The following is a 16,228-nucleotide window of genomic DNA, read 5'->3' as shown; positions in this document are numbered from 1 at the left end:
CGAGTTAATTCTCAATAATTTTATCTTCAACATCTTAGACGCTAGCTGGCGAATAACAACGTGCTGTAAACGTGAAGATAACTTGCAAGATAAAGAAAGTTTGCCCACTCTGTTTCTACCCACTGCAAAGTTCTCCTCGCTTTATTCAACTCGAAGAACACTTCTAGTGGTTTGTCGAAATGAGTCAAGTTTTACACAAAAGGAAACAGAACCTTATTCAGTTCTTTCTACCCAAAATCTTGTTCATATTAACTAACGTCCTTCCAAAAATTACAAACTTCCTCTAAGAATGCACATCTGGAAATAATCACTAATTCTCATTGTCAATGAATGTGCTAATCTTGGAAACACCTGTTTCATTTAAAATACTGCAGTAAGATGGTTTAAACATGAACGTTCTTAAAATAAAGTTTGAAAAGGAGAAAGACTAAATCCTTTATGGATATAAGTAAAATGGATGCAAGTTTTTTTTTATTCGTCTATATCTCTAGAGGAACTAAGTCAATGTTTTGTGTGTTCTTGTAGTATTTATGGTATAAATAAGAAAATTATAAAACATTCTGGCTTAGGTTGACAAGTATTAAAATAAATCTCAGTGAAGTAGGTTCTGTAAATATGAACTGGATTAAAATAAACTCATGATGGGCTCCGTCGTTAGCTCTTGTGTTGATATATTGGATACACTCAGTCGGTTACGAAATTCCCCGACTTACAAAAATATAAGAGTAATTATTTTCTTCGCAAGAGCCCATCACTGGATCCTACCCTGAGATACGAGTCCACCCCGCGTCACTACATCGTACGTATTTAAAATCTATTTTACTAATACCCGAAGACCAACTATCCTCCCTGAGTTTGTTCGTGGTATTCGTAAGTACCTTCAGACAAATATTGGAATACTACCCAAGAATTAGGCATGATCGCTTTCTTCCAAATCCTTACCTTTCATTGTTTATTGTTCATATCATTTGTCGTTTAATAAATAAAATATAAAATATAAAACATTAAATACTAATATATTAGAAAAATAATTCACTTAATATATTCTGCCCATGCTTATAAATAGTCACCGAGGGGCATAAACTACAAAACACTTACTCTGTTCATCCCAGAAGCCCTCTAACAGAGAACTACGCTGGGTTTTTAGTCTCATTATTTCTTCTTCCCTTTACAACCACAGACGCAACATCGACTTCTGAAGAACGTGTTCCTCAATTGACTCCCTTGAGGGGAGGAGTTGATCGTGGTTACAGCAGTGGGGTGGGGGGTGAGACGTCTTGGAATGTTTCACCCCTGACATGCCTTCAGGGCATGATTTAATTAGCAGAAACTTTGAACTGTTACTCACAGCAGTTTTACTTCACCATGCTATTACGTGGTGTTCTCATCTAATGTACTACTTGCTACAACAATTCTTAGTTTACACTTGAAAGTATACTGGCACACGTAGTTGTACTAGAAAGAAACTGGCATGCGAGTAGCGTGTGAGTGTGAACGTTTATATGCGAGTACTTGTACCAGCCAACAGTGCGTTTCCTCCATGATTTGTCGCTGTTTAAACGGTTGATGCTAACATTTAGAGGGAAAATATTGTCTCCATCTTTAAGGCTGACGATGGAGACAGTTTGTTTCTTTGAAAAGCTGGTGTTTATGACGTCAAAACCCAGAATAGCGTCAGGCAAGAATATCTAATAGGCGCTCTGCACCTATGTAGAATTGAAAACTTGTTTTAAATTTGTAGAAAAATATGAATTATGTATTTACAGATATATGAGTTACGTAAATGTTAATTTGTAGTTGACATAGTCTATGTGTAGAAAATGAAACGTATAAAATAACTAAACTTCTTTAGTTTTATCTTAAATTTAATGTTTGGTGTAATATATTCTGAAATGCAAATAAAAGGTTCAATATCCGACTGGCCGTTTACCTCGTCACGTATAGTGTCTACTCTTGTAAAATACTTGACGGTCTCTGATAATGAGTTTCCTCCTTGGTTCAAAATTCAAAATGTGGGTAATTGTTTAAGCTTTACCCAGTGAAAGAGCATTTTAATACTGTACTTATGGTGCAATTTCCTTCACATTTTAACCTTATATTTAAATTACTATTTCGTAAACCTTGCTTTGCTTTCAGACAGCTACTTAATGCGATATTGCTCTTTCATCTGTTTGAAGTGCTTAGCCTACTCTGTGCAGACTTCTTATTTCTCTCTTTGCTGAGACGAACGATTTTATGGTAATATCAGTCATCATTATTTTATTGAGGTGTTTCTAAAAAATAATCCATTCCTCTCAAAGATGAATGTCTTTCTCGGTTATTGCGCAATGTAATCTGCTACAATTTTACATACGTTCTAAAGGTTCTTGCTGTATCCATCATCAGGTGTATGAGTGAGTACACATTTCTGAAACAGACTACACGGCTTAATAACTTAGAATACAGACATCTTCGGACTTACCATCACGAGAACATTAAATCTAGCTTTATTGAACATTACTGAAACAAAATATATTTTAAATTTGTACACATGTAAAAGAATTATTGACACTAATATAACACAAAATGTTTCGATAGTTTTAATGTTAAACTTTGAACAGAAGTTAGTCTAAATGATATTTAAGAATTCAGTCCTTACCGCAAAGAAAACACACTCCCCCTTTACAAAGATTAATTGTTCAATTTACTTTAAAGAAATAATCATTGTTTACACGGAGAATCATAAAAAATGCACAGTTACTGATTGTTTATACAGATGGTACATATAGTTACCATTTTGCTTTAGAGGGTTAAGTGAGTTACACTAAAACTGATATTAAGTTTATTAATTTATGAAAAATATTAATTTTTTTCAAATTTCAATGGAACTTATTTATGAACATCGTATACGTATATTTTTGTGTAAAATGTAAAATATAAACAGGGTTTCAACAAAAGATGCTTTATATGCAAATTTAAATATTTATTACGTACAATAGAATAGAACATCAAAACAAACTCTGATTCAGAAATAACACTACATACTGTTTACATCCGGTTCGTTTTATATCGATATAGTTCCATGTGTACCCCAGCTTGAATCTTTTTTGTTCCTGTAATTCAGCTAGTGTCATGTGAGCGAAGTATCAGGCGCAACATAGAATCCGCGTTGGAGGATGTTTTAATGTTCAGTCACGTTCCTTCGTTCATACATTTCTGTCATTCTGACATCTTTCAATATTTCTACAGAGGATGTAGAAACAACCGGTCGAGATATCGTTACGATAATTACAACTGTAAAATTATGACTATAAGAGTGATCTGGGATTCTAACAGACCTTCGGTCGTTTCCGCTAGATGTCACGTCCGGCGGTCAGTGTTATACGTGCTCTATGAGTAAGGCTGCAATGTGGCGACCTGTTGAATATTGCAGGGACAAGATAAAAGCGTTCGTCATTACTGCATGGTGTCACAAGGAAAAGTACCTTCTGCGACACAGATCGAGAAGAAAAGAAGTCAACATAGTTTCACTGTATCTGTAAACTTTGGCACGTAGTCGAAAAGACGATGTGTTAATGATTTCGCTTTATCTTTCGGTCAGGTCATTTTACATTCGATTTTAATTATCAGAGCAGAAAAGACTTCATTTCGAGCGATATTTTGACGGACGTATGGAAATATCTAAATCCGCCCAAACTACTTTATCCTAGGCAAAACTACAGCTTCCTGTCGCTTTTAGGATTTTGGTTAGGTTAGGTTAGGTTGCGTTCGGGTATGTCTTAACAGATAACATCACATTTGAGTCTGCAAATACTTAGTCGCCGTGTTGTTACGGCAACTTCTCCGACAGCTGTGCTGCGCATGTAGTCTAAACAAACTTTTGTAGGCGTGATGTCGTTTTGCGATAAAAGTTACAGTGAAAATTGTTTCCCGTTTTATTTAATGACGCTGTATCGATATATTGACGTGTACGGTCTATGTGTTTTCGATGTCATCAACCATTATACCACTCATATCTTTTTCTAACCAAAATTTTGGTAACTGGCCCCGATAATTCAACACCAATAATACCAAAGCTTGTCAATGGCACGGTTCTGAGGTAATTCCTCCACATTCAACATAATAATCTTTAATTTTACTGTTCCACCACCTTCTCGGTATTGAAATCGAAATTTTCCGACAGATTTCCTCACCAAAATTGTGTATGTTTTTTTGTTTCATCAAACTTTAATGTCCGAATCATCGCAGTCTTGTAATTTCACTGCATTTTCAATTATAATCGATACTAATACTAAATCAATACTAACCTGTTTTAAATTATGAACCTCCACATTGTGTAACGTTATATGTTTGTAAAATTTTCCCTCCATGCCATGCATTAACATTAAAATTTGAACTCAGTCTTATAGAAAATATACTGCAAGAACAAAGTTAGAATAATAACTTTATTTCAACAAAAAACAGTTTCAAGTTACTATTTTTCGTGGCCCATGATTTTTAATTCACATTTTTAAGACGTTGGCATTCACTTAACTTTCTTGTTTTTATCTGTGTATTTGATATTCATTTCAGGATGCTTGTAATCTATAAGACTTTCCGGGAAATAAGTTAACGAACGAGCTACAAGAACGAACTTTGGTGATGGGTCTTGTATTAAGAATTTCATACTCAGCTGTATTGTTCCTGCAGGCAACTCTAGTATCGTAACATACGCATCACAGGCAGGTAGATTGTCTGTTGTCTTTTATGAATCTTTGGTCCACAGAGAAGAAAAACATCCTCTGAGAACATTTAGGCTTTTGATCTCCAGGATAGATCCCACGACCTTCTAATCTCGCCAAAACCAGATCGAAAGCTTGACGTAACCTATAACACTATTACCCCGCCCCTCTCCAACTCCCGAAACCGTTTCAACAAACCGAAACTTTTGACGCTTTAAACAAGTAGCGAAGCTATTCGGTGCATGTGTGACGCAAGTCATGATAACCTCAGTTTTTTATCATGTTCATCAACAAAGTTGACTGAACTGCATCTAAGACCCGTAACTTTTTTCCTGCTTTTGTTTTCCAGGGTTCACTTTTGTGCTCTTATTTTGAAGCTACTGTACAAAACTGTCGATAACAAGTACACTCAGAGACGGTTCAAAGTTGATTCGGTATTTCGATCTTGACGTCTCAGTGAAATTTTGTTAAACTTTTACCAGACTACACGGCGCTACAACCCAGAAGACAGCCATCTTGTTACTGCTGTGAGAACCTAAAATCCTCCTCAGTGAATTGTTTTATGAGTTTCATAATACGCTTTTTTTCAAGGTACTCTCACACTATATACACAAACATACTCTCAAATCCTAGAAGGTTAAAATATTTTATTACCATTTCGCAACCGATAGAAACACTGACATATCTTGACCAAATTCAACCCCCATCTTGCGTACACATATACGTAGAGCATATTTCTATTTTTACACACATACCCAAACATAAACAATATATATGCAAAATAATATAATTTATAAGTCAACAGTACAATGGTTGATTCCCCCTCTCCAAACTATTCTGGTTTAATGCTTCTTAGACAATAGAATTACTAAAAACATGTTGCAGAATTGAACGTACAGCGAAAAGAAACTACCATATATAACTTAGCAGTACTTCCTTTGTACCAAAGTGCGTTTATAAAGATCCATGATTTGTTCTACGTAATTTATTAATAAAATTAAACATTCTTAAACAGCTTACTACAGTTTTTATTTTTAGCAAGATTTTAATCTCTTTTCTGACATTCTATGCGACTAAAAATAAAGAAGTTAACTTTTATGATAGATCAAATTGAACAGTAATTAGAAGTTTGTAAGACAAATTAAGGAGATTGATGATAATGTTATGTGAGTTTAGGCACCTTGTAGACTTGTAAGATCTAACAGAATTAGTAACAATTTTCAGCTTTGCCTCATTTAAATCTAAAATATAACACTGAATACTATACCTGAAGAATTATAAATAAATAAATGGAAAATGTCCCGTTTAAATTCAACGGGGAATTTTTTATTTTGTATTCTTTTCCCATGCCCTCTTTTCTCCTTTTCAACATATTTCTTATGTATTTATCACATACCTCTCGCAAGACTGATATTTCAACATTTTGTCACCCATATTAAAACATTTCTAAACGCTGCCTAATGATAGCAGTACAAGTAAGAAACATCATTTCTTTCATGTAGTGTCATTACTAAGAATTTTGAGTACAATCACCAGTTAAATCTTCTACATCGTGTACTGAGAATATCACTGTCTTGACACTTTAGACATGACAGCATAATCTATATTCTGAATATAATTGAATTGATTGATGTACAGCAAAATTATTAACCATTATAGAAAATGTATCGTGGACGGCAAACTTCGTTATACAGACCCAGATATACATGGAGTCTCTTGAGATATAAATTGTAGAGAAATATCTGTGTCCTAAGGGCTGTTTAACTTAACAGTAATTTAAAGAAGACGAAGAACATGATTGTAATAATAATTGTATGCTTAACCTTTGAAGCCAAAGTTCATTTTAAATGTTAATTAAGAACTCAGCTCGTACCGCAAAGAAAACACAACTCTTCACCATTACAAAGATTAACTCATTAACGCTGTTTAAGGAAATAATCCCTGTTTACACTGACAATCTTATAAAAATATAAATATAAATTAAAGAGTTAATTATTGTTAAAGTAGGTGGTACATTGAAAGAGTTACATTGAAAATTAAGACGGAAACACATTGAAATGAAAACATGTTTAACTTTGGACTTTATTTTATCTATAAATTAATTCTGTGTAAACATTATTTTATTTTAAGATTTATTAATTTCGTTACAAGATGTTCAGAGTTCGCTACAACGCTATAAATGAAAACAAAGCAACAGTACCACTCACTAGTGTGTATTACAGAGGTTGAAACAAGTCAGTCCCAACAGCAGAGCACTAACTACAGTTTATAAGCGTTAACTCATCCTAATGATGAAAGTTTGAGAAACAGGAGGATGGTACATGTACTATTGTTGATAGAATTGCTTAGCCTTCTCTCCCTTCTATATTCTACAACATAAGTTGACCAACACCCTGGCTAAATTATGGTTTCATGCCTGTCACATAGAGCGAGTGGAATTTTCAACGAACCTACTTTGCCTTAAAGAAGAATATTCTCTTAGCTGGAATGTAGATGACTGTAATCTCACGGCGAGAAAATTACGTCTAACAGCAGTATTTTCAGTATACAAATGTGTAGGATAGGAGTTCATTCTCCTCCTTTGTTACTAGTGCGAGAGAAGATTACTGTTCCCTTAACAGACAAGAGTTTTTGCTCGTTTATAAAATTTCTTGTTATGCGATCCAAATATTTATATGAAAAGCCTCGAAAGCGATCCAAATCAACGCAAAATCTCACAGTTTACTTTCATAACTATCAGTCATTATCCAGTACTACGTTTGTATTTCATATTCTGTATTATTATTGGTGTATTTTAGTTATTCATTTGTTTATGAATAGATGTGCTTATCAGAAAAACAGATTTGTATGATAGGGTAACCTTTGTATAATACAAAGTTTTTATTTTTATTTATATGATGCACTGTACTCGCACAATGTTGTGCTAATCGTTAAAAATATATTCAATGAGCATGTTTAAACCATGCACAACAATTGGCATAACACTTGACACCCGCATTATACAGGGTGTTCAAAACGTCACGCAAAAGATTCATTCTGTTTGTAAATAATAAATTAAATTGAATTTAAGAAACAAGAAACAAATCTAAGTGTTAGAAATTCCCACAGTTTTAAGAAATATATGCATTCACAATTTTTCTTGTCTTTTATGAATCCCGGTGTAAAGTTCTTGTGTCAAATTTTGTTTACCAAACTGTAGTTTGTAGATTGGTGTGGCACACAAGAATTGGGAAATATTTCCCTGAGATATGCCAGGTAGTGTTCAACAATGAATACTATTCACACTGTTGAAAAATACATCCTTACACTTCAAGTGTTGAAAGACAACTGACGTATTTGCGTTCAGGTTATAACATGTAATTTGAATGGAATTTCGTGTAGTCACATGTATATTTACATTTGTTAATTCAATTGAATTATATTGCATTGTAAACATTAATAAATATTTTAACATGAGTTTCGTGAATTTCAGATTATCCTGTTTATAAAATACAAAGGATAAGTATGGCAACATGAATGGTATTACGGATATCATGGAAAGAGTAAAATATGGGGATGGGTGTTCTGAAATAATTTAGAAATATATATATATATATTCCGAATTAGTGACGATTATATACAAATGGATGACTTTAATGTAGAACTTAATAACCAAATATTTAAAATGTATTAAAATGTTTCCGTATAGATAGCAGCACTTAAATAGCATCCCCTCTTCTTTTCTCCACCCTTCGCTTATCAAATGAAACACACAGGAAATAAAACTATGCACAGTGCTGAAGTCCTCGACGAAACACGTGGCGATCAACACAGTATAGTACAGGTAAGATACACTATACAAATGAAACCAAGAACCTCATAGCAAATAAATATTGCTGTGATATCGTGCAAACACAATCTGATTCTATACACACACAATAGCTCTAAAAGCAATTTAATAACTAAAATATATCATTGGTACGGAATAAAATATCGTCCATAAAAGGATATATTGTTTTATCAAAGATTTTAGAAAAAACATATTTTAAAATTTATTAAATCCTGTACCAAGTTATGTATAATTTACAGATATGATGTTCACTGAGTTTCAATCGAAATATGTAATATAACAAAAATATATAGCGTAAAAACATGTGAAATGTGGGGTATGCATAAATTAATAGCGTTTAAACACGAAAATAAAATGTTCATTGTTTAATTCTGTAGACTGCATTTTTAATATTCCTCATAATCGCGTGTGTTTTTTAAATATCATACCCAATGCTACACGTAGAGGAAAGCTGTCAAAGGAAAGTATTTGGCCGTCAGATTTATACCAGAAAATTCAAATACCGTAACAATTTTTTCACAAAGTAAGGAATTTACTGATTTAAAAATATTATTAGTCGCAGCGCCCCCAACCCTGCAACGCTCGAGGTAGCTGTCGAACTTTGCCCATCCTCGTGACCGCTTTGTTGGGAAGATGTTTCTAGTATTGACAGTATATGCTTCCTCATCTGCTACCCCTTACACCTCTGATTCCCTTGTCCTTCACTTCTAGCCGATGCCAAACGCACATATTTGCCCCGATCACTGTAAATTTTACTGTATTTTCAGTCGTTGTTAATCATATTTGCGTTTATTATCTAGGCCTTTTTCAAATTATAACAAAAGCAGTTCACTCGTAGGCATTCGGCCTGAATTGCAATTACCTTTAGATTTGAATTTAAAAAGGTTATGGGGTAAACTAAAACTAAATTCAAAATGAATTTCTTTTCCAGTATTATCGTATTTATTAATATTCCTTTATATACGTTTAAATAAATAAAGATACGATATGTTAAGCTAGTAATTTCCTGGTGGTATAGACTATTTTGCATACAGATAGTCATTTGAAGCTATTGAGAATTGCCATCACGAAATACTATTATATTTCTTATCTCCTGAAACAGCATTGCTGTCCAGTAAGACACAAGGGTCACGTGGAACAAGGATGGTAATTATAATCGTTATTACCCGTTCATCAGGGAACTGAACACAGTCCCTGAAGCTAACTGTACCACTTATGTTTGACAATTATTGTTATCTTATCTTGCAGGTCACGGTGGAACCTCACTATTTCTTCATGTCTGACCTTACAGTCTCTTGGGACTCGTTAAAGTAGCATACAAGTAGCAGACGCACGGACACAGCGCGTCATTTATTTTCATCAGGTAAAAACACTATTTTCTCATCTCGATTTTAACTTAAGTTCGAGAAGAATCGAATATATTCCCTATTCCATAATGTTTGAGAGTCGTGGTAAATTATTAACCCTTCCTTCCATCTGTGGTTTACGTAATGGTAAATCTCTGTAATCCCTGTTCTGAAAACTTTATATTCGTAATGATATTTGTTTCACTGTAAAATACACTTTAATGTTTATAATTATCAGTATTGCACAAACGTAAATTCTCAACACAGAAAATTAACCTGTTAATCAACACGTTCAAAATAAAATCAGGTTCGGAGAAAGAAATAATTTGACATCTCGCATTGTTTTGTGTCATGGCTCAGAATAGAGATAAATCGATAAATCGCTTTATGCATTATTTTTCAGAATATTTTTATTTTATTAAATTTTGTGAATGGAAGAACGTTAAATAAATAATAACACTTTTATTTTCCAATAAAATGTGAACATTTTCAATTTTCAAAATTAAAGCGTTTCGTCTTTTATTTTTCGTGACATTAACCCTCGGGCCACTCCGCTAGCTAACCACAGGTTATAAATTAAGTATTTATAGCAGCTGTGGTATCAAATTCTTACCAGACCTTTATATTAATTATTTTTATCAGACAGTACTTTTAGTAACTTAAATTAATTAAAAAGTCATTCAGTTCATAGATGTATTTCGCTACTGAATTCCCCAACCTGTACTTTGAATTGTCCCAGGCGACTTCATCTATGTAAGACGGCAAATAACAATTCTCAAAGGTTAAAGAAACCGTCAAGGCATCAGACGTACCGTGGAAACGTAGGACATTTCCCAAGAGACAAACTGCATCTCCCTGAAGGTAGCGTCTTCAAATATCCGCCGCCATCCGACCTACCAGTGGTCCAGTTGGAAAATACGTTATGTTGTGTCTTTTAGAGAGCAGTAGGTTGGCAAATACGTTTAAAACAGGCCAAGTACTGAATAATGGACTTCAACGATAGACCAATGAATGCTTTCATAAAACATGATTAGAATTTCCATGGTCGAAAACAGAGGTAATTTTATGGACGGGCGTTTCTTTGGCATGACCATAAAAATGCCCCTTACAGGATACTTAAATCGAACAACAAAGCTCATAAAAAAGAAAATTAAAGGTAACCATGTCCTTTATAATTTATTCGTCTTTAGGATGTCATTGCGTGGAATGACTTGCACATATGTTACATTCTTTATTCTTAGTATCTAACGCTAAATCTTTTATAAATTTCGAATTGTGTTCTGTGAAAGTCTGTATTTTATTTACGGTAGGTCAGTGACAACAAAATTGTGGCGTAGAGAATTCCTCTCATTGAAATAAAATATTTTGTGAATTCTTTTTGTTTCGCATACATTTGCAGTCCACTTAAAACTTCTAGATTATTTCCAGCAGTGATACTAGAATACGAATTTATAGAGTTTAAAGTTCCTAGTTCTGCATTTCCTCTTAATTAACCTCACTTTCGTGCGCAAATTTTAACCTCAGAACATATAATCCCCGATCTTAAAATTAGTTATGTTCCTGGACATAGTACTTAAACCATCGTCATTTTCCACAAGCGCAGTGTTATAATTGGGAGTTAACGTTTACAAACGAATGAAAAATGACGAAATATAACATAAATCAACATTTTTATTGAGATTATTTATAGGACATAAACAACATAAATTTTAAAACAGCAAAGTTTTTGACGACAAGCATACCAAAGCAGAACATAAGACGAACTACTTCCTGTATTTCACCTGATTGCATTGGCTGACAGCGACATTGCTTTATCCTTAGTCACTTGTTCGATTTTCTTCGGAAGACATCGGATGACAGACTTCGCGTTCGGATGACGTTACAAAAGTTCATATGAGCGCTAAACGATATATCGCAATGCGAATCGTCGTAAAGTAATGGCTCACTGTACTCTGAATTCGATAGTATTTTGGAATATTGCGCCCAGTAGTCTCGTAGAATTTGAGGGGCGTACTGCCTCCATCTGCAATATTGCAAAAAAAAATTTAAATAGTAATAACATAAATGTGTTTATAGTTTTATGAAGTATTTCTTCAAAAATTTCACTCTTATAAATGTTTTAGAATTATGATGTATTTTGTTTAATAAATACTCCATCATGCCAATTACATACGAATGCAATTAAAAGACTGAAGTTTACAAAATTTAGTTTTGTATTCTTTAAAACTGCACAGGATACAAAATGTAGGATATTCTAAGTATTCCATTAAACTGCGAATATGTCCACGCAGTAGCGTCATTCTTGTATTTTTCTGACCTGTCACTTATTCTTTTGTGTGTCTTTTCCGTGCTTGTAGTAGACGAAGACCATTCTCTTGGGATACTAAATGGTACCAATGACGACATTGGACGGACGTGAAACATTACGTTAGAAGTATCTTCCTCGCGTGTATTTGTTGGACCGACGCCGACTTCTTGTTTTGTCGTGTGTCAACTTTTTCACCTTAAAATGTTACACTTTTCATATGTAACCCCACGCCTTGCCTTTAAACCCCCATGTGGGAATACGTAACCGATGAAAGACCTTCTTTCTTAGATTATCCTAGAATTCCATAAACCTCTTGACAACATATAGTTTACTTTTACGCAGATAGATTTGTAGTAGTTTGTCCTGAAGAGAGAATAATTTGTGATTCCGTAAAAAAAATGATTATTTTGAAATCTACAGCGTGTTCGAAAATGTGATTACTAAGTTGAATGCTTTATTTCACCTAAACTATGAGGCTTACAAATCTCATTAAAATAACTCAAACGTTTTGAATACTGATTTCAGCCCTTGAAAGTGTTTAAATCCGATGATGAATGATGGATCCACACAAATTGTTAATATGAGTTTCGATTTTTATTAAATTTGATTTGAATAACATTAAATCTGAGGCCATCACATGTTGATACTAACATGGTGCCCGTCGAAATTCTAAACTAAAAAACTTGCGCCATTCATTTTTGAGCCCCTATGTTTCACATGGTGACACATGTTCATAAAATATGCAACTTACCTTTAGGTATATTCTTCACACAAACACATCAACTAATTATGTATGGAATACTTATATCCCTAATCCATGTTCTAAGATGAATGTAAAATTTCGAGGTTATAACAAAGTGGCACGGGTTTTATATCGATTGTGGTCATATATTTTGTCCTACGATTTTTATGATACTACTCGATTTTCGATTGATTTGAGATATAAATCTCAAGTCCTTCTTAACGACCTTTTATTTTATGATATGGTGGTGTTTACTGGCATGCAAATGTCCAGGTAATTCTTTCACAGTGTTAATTAACAAATATCATCAACTGAAATCGATATCTGTATTGTATTCGAGATTTATCGATTAGTAGTGAATTATTCCTCTAAAGCTAGAAGGGAAAAAAGTTCTGCTAATGAGGAATATCGATATAAATATGATACTGAACAAAACAGTATTCAAATTTATACGGTATTAATAATTAAATTAAAATTTAACAAAGCTAACGACGTCTTTGAAATAAAATAAATTGTATGTAATAATACAGGTGTTATCGTTGTTCAACAGACTCCACTAACTCTTTTTAAGCTGGTTATATATAGTTTCACTCAATGCCAAGGACATTTTTAAGTTTTTTATGCTGCCCTTAACAAAGATATAAATATTTAATGCGGCCCACGGCAATGAAAATGTTGCCGACCCGTTTTTTAAATGTCTCTGACTCTGGTTGATACAAAACTCTCGGGCAACAAGCCACGTCAGGTGGCTGAATGGTAAATTAACCATTTCTTCTGTCAACGTTTCGAGAGCCATCTCTGCTGTCATCCTCAGGGCAGCTGCCCGAGAGTCCTTCATCAACTTCAGTGGCAGCGAAAGCTTCGCTTTTTATTGGTTGATCCATTTCACTACAATATTCGACCTTGTATGCTAATCACTACACCACGTGACCTAACTATTCGACACGCGGATTAATTGAGAAAAATTAAGGAGTAATTATTAGCTTAAATAAAAACAGGGTCTCGGTAGTAGGTTACAAAGATTACCACGTGTCTAAACGCATTCTCTGATAACCATTTCAGGAACAGTGTCACGGAATCTTGTTTTAAATAAAGATATTCAGTAGTTCACTTGACACTGATGTAAATAGATTTAAACTTACATGGTAAGAGTTGTTACACTCTAACGGATTACGTACAGAACTCGACGTATCGATCAGCTGTTGAGTTAGAAGAGGAAAAAACTCGTCCTTTGTGCCTATTGGCAGGCAACAGTGACACAAATACTTTCAACAACCGGAACATAATTATTACTTTAGGTAAATATAGATGGAAGGATAATATTAAAATGGATACTAAATATATTTTTAGCTCAGGAGCAGAGTCCTGTGACAGGATTTTGCTAATGTGAAAAAAAAACTTTCGTGTTCTATAAAAGGCTTTGAATTTCTTAACTAGTTGATCGATTTCTCAAGAAGGGCTCTGCCCAATGGGATTAGCAGTGACACTTTCGAACTTCTTCGACTAATCGAGATAACCGTTTTAATTAAGGAAACAGAATAACGTTTAAATCATAGGTACAAATTCTAAACACGCCTTTCTTCTTGTACGTAAAATATAATAAATTTAATACTTAATTCCATATAATTTATACGTCATGAACAGTATAAAAGAAAATGTTTATAGCATGCCTTTTTCGATTATTCAGTATTGGATTTTAAAACAAATGAACAACAAAGTGACAGTGATTTCCCTTGTTCGACATCAAAATAAGTTTTAGACACTTCTAGTCATATATATATATATCTGAATTTGGATTTTAAAACATCGGAATTGATTATACACGTGTAAAATACGTCATAAGCCCAAAATTTGTATGGATCGAGGACAAGACTTGTGTCACTTTCGTACTGACAATGCCACGCTGGAGTTTGATGACAGCATTGTATCGGCTGTTCTTTGTGTCTTAAGCACTCAGTTCAGTCATAAACCTTTCATATACAGTGCATGGATAATGCTACTGTACACAACTCCTATCCCTTTGAACTTATGTTTGATTTTGTCTTTTACTCTTTCGTGATTGGTATGAAAGTCCCTATCCAACTTTTAAACCTAACCCAGTAAGTTAAATTAAGATGATAGGCCTACCAAATTAATTTCGTTGGGTGATTGAAAATTTTGGTTGGAATTTGTGAAGAGAAGACTTCACTTGGAAAATTTGGTACAGATGGGAAGATAATATTAAAATAAATCTTGAGGAAATTATATTGAAAGGTATAACTAACTAACTAACTAGATGGCTTACCGAACCCGAAAGTTCATCATCGAATTAACAAAAGCCCTCCACTGGATCCTGCCTGGGCGTATTGAAAGGTATGGATTGGATTAATCTAGCTCAGGTTATGGACCATTGGCGGGCACACGATAATGAAGTTTATGTTTCTAATTTAATTTCTTGCGACATTTCAGATCCCTTATGATGGTAACGACTCTCGAAAATGTGGTTTTTGCGATCGCCTGAAACGGTTGATTTCCCTTGAAGACTTTATTAAATTTAATGCCCGCAAAACCTCAGATCGCATATAACTGATTGCAACATTAAGAAAGGAACATATATTGAAGGTAATTGATATCAGGGTGCTAAGGATAATATTTGGACCTAAGAGGAAGAAGATAATGTAGGAAGAAGAAAATTTCATGATAATTGCGTCATAATTTGTATTTAATAAACATAGAATAGGCATGTAAAATGGTATAAATGAGAAATGCGTACCTTTTTAGGATATTGATTACTGTAGTAACACATAAGTATATAAAAATTTATGTAACAATAATATATGGCTAATATAAAGTGTCATAAAATGGTAATCTGGAAACTTAACAAAATTTCCCGGAGTATATGTTGAGCCTTTGATGAGGAAACAAGCAATTCTTTTACCGTGCGTACACAATTACAAACATCTGATTCATTAAAGTAAATGCAAAGTTGGATTCAGTTGGAAAACACTGTATATTGATATTTGCGGAGTCCTGTGTTCGTGCCAAGGTCAGCCCACGTGGGATTTGTGTTGGACAGAGTGGCAGTGGGATTGGTTATCCTCCGAGGCCTTTGGTTTTCACCTACCTGTATAATTTCAGCGCCGCTCCATATTCACTTATATATTATTTTGCAAATGGATGGCCCATTGGGGGAACCTCGGTCAGAAAAGCTTATTCTGGGCTTCCGGTATACAAAGTAAAGATTACTAATCACTACACATTAACGTTTACTAGTGCATTCGTAGTCGATGTTCAACATTTCTTAATCTTCAGGATGGATTAACT

The 16,228-nt window shown here is 33.9% G+C and overlaps 1 long non-coding RNA gene across 1 annotated transcript in view; it reads left to right on the top strand.

Annotated features, from left to right (window-relative positions):
* The window catches only part of LOC110832970 (uncharacterized), a 91,684-nt gene extending 75,912 nt beyond the window's left edge, over positions 1-15,772 (top strand). The window contains exons 2-3 of the long non-coding RNA XR_002544104.2: positions 9,778-9,892; positions 15,374-15,772. This is a non-coding gene — a long non-coding RNA (uncharacterized LOC110832970). The remainder of the gene's footprint in view (positions 1-9,777; positions 9,893-15,373) is intronic.
* The last annotated feature ends 456 nt before the right edge of the window (positions 15,773-16,228 follow it).

This window comes from Zootermopsis nevadensis, unplaced genomic scaffold, assembly GCF_977971745.1.
Source record: "Zootermopsis nevadensis isolate Lab colony 2312 unplaced genomic scaffold, Znev_1.0 Znev_ptg000012l, whole genome shotgun sequence".
NCBI classification, from domain to species: Eukaryota; Metazoa; Arthropoda; class Insecta; order Blattodea; family Termopsidae; genus Zootermopsis; species Zootermopsis nevadensis.
Note: the sequence above shows the minus strand (reverse complement) of the source record. Positions and strands in the feature narration are given on the sequence as shown.